Source organism: Monodon monoceros, unplaced genomic scaffold (genome assembly GCF_005190385.1).
Source record: "Monodon monoceros isolate NGI ecotype Baffin Bay Population unplaced genomic scaffold, NGI_Narwhal_1 Super_Scaffold_6, whole genome shotgun sequence".
NCBI classification, from domain to species: Eukaryota; Metazoa; Chordata; class Mammalia; order Artiodactyla; family Monodontidae; genus Monodon; species Monodon monoceros.
This window is the reverse complement of record NW_021703783.1, coordinates 53,795,787-53,798,706: the sequence shown is the minus strand read 5'-3', so window position 1 is coordinate 53,798,706 and position 2,920 is coordinate 53,795,787.

Sequence of the window (2,920 nt, the reverse complement as noted above, 5' to 3'; positions counted from 1 at the left end):
ATAAAGGAAACTGATAAAAGACCGGATGTCCGGAGAAGCACCAAATACAAGAGAGAAGAACACTCCCCTGTTCGCAGTGCTTTCCCAGAAGGGCACTGGCTTGTGTTTTAGCCAACACCAAGTCCAGGGTCGCTTTCCTCAGAATATACTTTAAGGGATACTCAGAGAGTCTGCAGGAGGAGCCCTGAGGAGTTTGAGAACAAACAGTAGAAAGCCCAGCGTCAGATTAGAAGTGACCCTCTCCCTCTGTCCCATCAGCCTTTATGGGGGTCAGCCCCACAGCCACCAGGGCGGTTCTGGAAGCTTCCTCACCCACTACCCAAGGCCAAGGGGGTCGATGCCACCCCCATGCACAGCTCTTGCAAATCCCACCCTGTTGTTACCCCATCAAACATGTAGTACAATTCTGATATAAACACAGCTCGTAAGATCTAGAGCCATCCAGAGTTGGTGGTGACATCTAGAACTTGAAAGCTGCGGATACACACAATCCCATCCCTCAGGGCCTCCTGGAATCAAAAAGAGCAGACGTGGGTCATGTGGGCATCACAGCCACCCTGCATCCACAACATGAGGCTGGTTGGGTACCAAGCTCACACCTTTCTGATGTGGTGTTCAGCAGACAAGGTGCACTTCTGTTGGTCAGTGGTAAAGGTTAAGTAAGTTATTTGTCTTTTGCGGTCCACACTATACCAAGGGTGCAGAAAACAGAGTGAGCTCTTGTTTTTACTTTATGTTCCACTGATAAAACTAAACTTCAAATGTGGCCTAATCAACCTGTGTTAAGAAGAGAACATAGAGAGTAAGAATGTGAGCTTTTGGACTCAGATTACATGGGTTCAAATCCCAGATCCACCACTATCTGTGAAGTTACCTAACCTTGTTGTGACTTGGTCTCCTCACAGATAAAATGGGGATAATAGTAATCCCTATTATTGTGAGTATTAAATGAGTTAGTACATGCAAAACTCATAGTACATTGCCTATCATATAGTAAGCACTTGATGAATGTTTGCTCTCATTATTATATCATCATGTTATTAAATAGCATGGTGATTAAGAACTGGGGTAGCGGGTTCTAGTCAGGCTCAGACACTTACTAACTGTGCAACCTGGTCAAGCTACTCAATGTGCCTTAGCCCTAATTTCATCAACTGTAAAATGACATTCATGCCAGTACCTTCCTCATCGGGTTGTTTTAACAATTAAATGAAATACTTTATTTAAAGCAATTAATTCAGGGTCTGGTACAAAGTTATGGCCCAATAATTGTTAACTATCTTCATCATTATTTAAAGAAATGGGCTTGACTTTAGAACAAAAGTAAGATTTGAGAATGTTTAAGGTTTCTTCCCCGAAGCACAAAAATGACTCTTGCTGAGTCAAAGATCTAGGTACATAATTTCTTAAATTTTCTGCCTTAAGCCCATTTGATAAAACAGCATATAGCAAACTCCACTTGCAAAGGCAAAGGCCACAGAGAGGGATGAAAGCGGGGGCATTCCCTAGCAGCCCAAAATGGGGAAAGGGTGTCCCATACAACCTCCCAGGCCCACCCGGTACCCCCAGGGCTGTGGGTGGCCTGGACCCTCCTTACACTGAACAGCAGGCCCACACAGCCTCGGTAATCCCAGGGGCGTCACCAGACTGGGGCTGAGGACAGCCCGTCTCACACACTAATTTCTTAAAATCTCTGTTAACATTTAAAATCTCTTCCAAATAGGTTGGGTTTTTTGTTATTTATTTATTTATTGGCTGCGTTTAGTCTTCATTGCTGTGTGCGGGCTTTCTCTACTTGCGGCGAGCGGGGGCTACTCTTTGTTGCAGTGCATGAGCTTCTCATTGCGGTGGCTTCTCTTGTTGCGGAGCACGGGCACTAGGCGCGTGGGCTTCAGTAGTTGTGGTGTGTGGGCTCAGTAGTTGTGGCTCGTGGGCTCTAGAGTGCAGGCTCACCAGTTGTGGCACACGGGCTTAGTTGCTCTGCAGCATGTGGGATCTTCCCAGACCAGAGCTCGAATCCGTGTCCCCTGCATTGGCAGGTGGACTCTCAACCACTGCTCCACCAGGGAAGCCCCAAATAGGTTGTTTACCAAAGAGAACAACCAAGAAATCGGCAGCTAAGAGGCTTATCAGAAGGGAAAATGCAATAAAGATGAGTGTGTTATCTGAGATCAAGGAGGTGACTGAACAAGCTCCTTCCCGTCCCGGGTAAGCCGGTGCCTGGGGATGTTAGTCAGGTGAGGGAGGTAGATCAGGATGGGGACAGAGGAGGCAAGGCTGCAGCAAAAGAAGCCTAACGCCCCAGTCTGAGCCGAGCTGGGGGCTTCAGCCTCACCATATCTTGGGGCCCCTCAGATCTAGCTGCTCCTCTCTTTTTGAATCAATGGGACATTATTGAATAGAGAGTCTCTTCATCTGCAGGACACCAAGGAACAGACCTCAGAGGCTGCTGATAGCCCGCTGGCACCAGGCTGGTGACAGTAAATGCATTCATGTTGGGTCTCTATGCCACTGATCTGCCAGTTCCCAGAACCTTGGGGTGGAAAGGAAATTTTGGCATCACCTAGTTCGGTGCCCCATTGTGTGATAGAATTCTCCCTATAATATCCCTGCCAAGATTCATCTAGCCGAATCCCTCAAGTGAAAGACAGTTCACCTCCGCAAAGCGAGCCACTGTACGCTGGAACATCACACTCAGGAAATGGCCTTCTTCACCCTGGAAGGAAAGCTGCAACCAGATCCCACTGGTTCTCAGTCTGCCTCTGGGTCCATACCTAAGTAGTCCATCCTTCTCCACACTCGGGACTAGCCTCAGACATTTGAAGAATGCCATTATGGTGCATCTATACAAGCTCCCAGAGCGCGCGCGCGCGCACACACACACACACACACACACACACACACACACACACACACACAC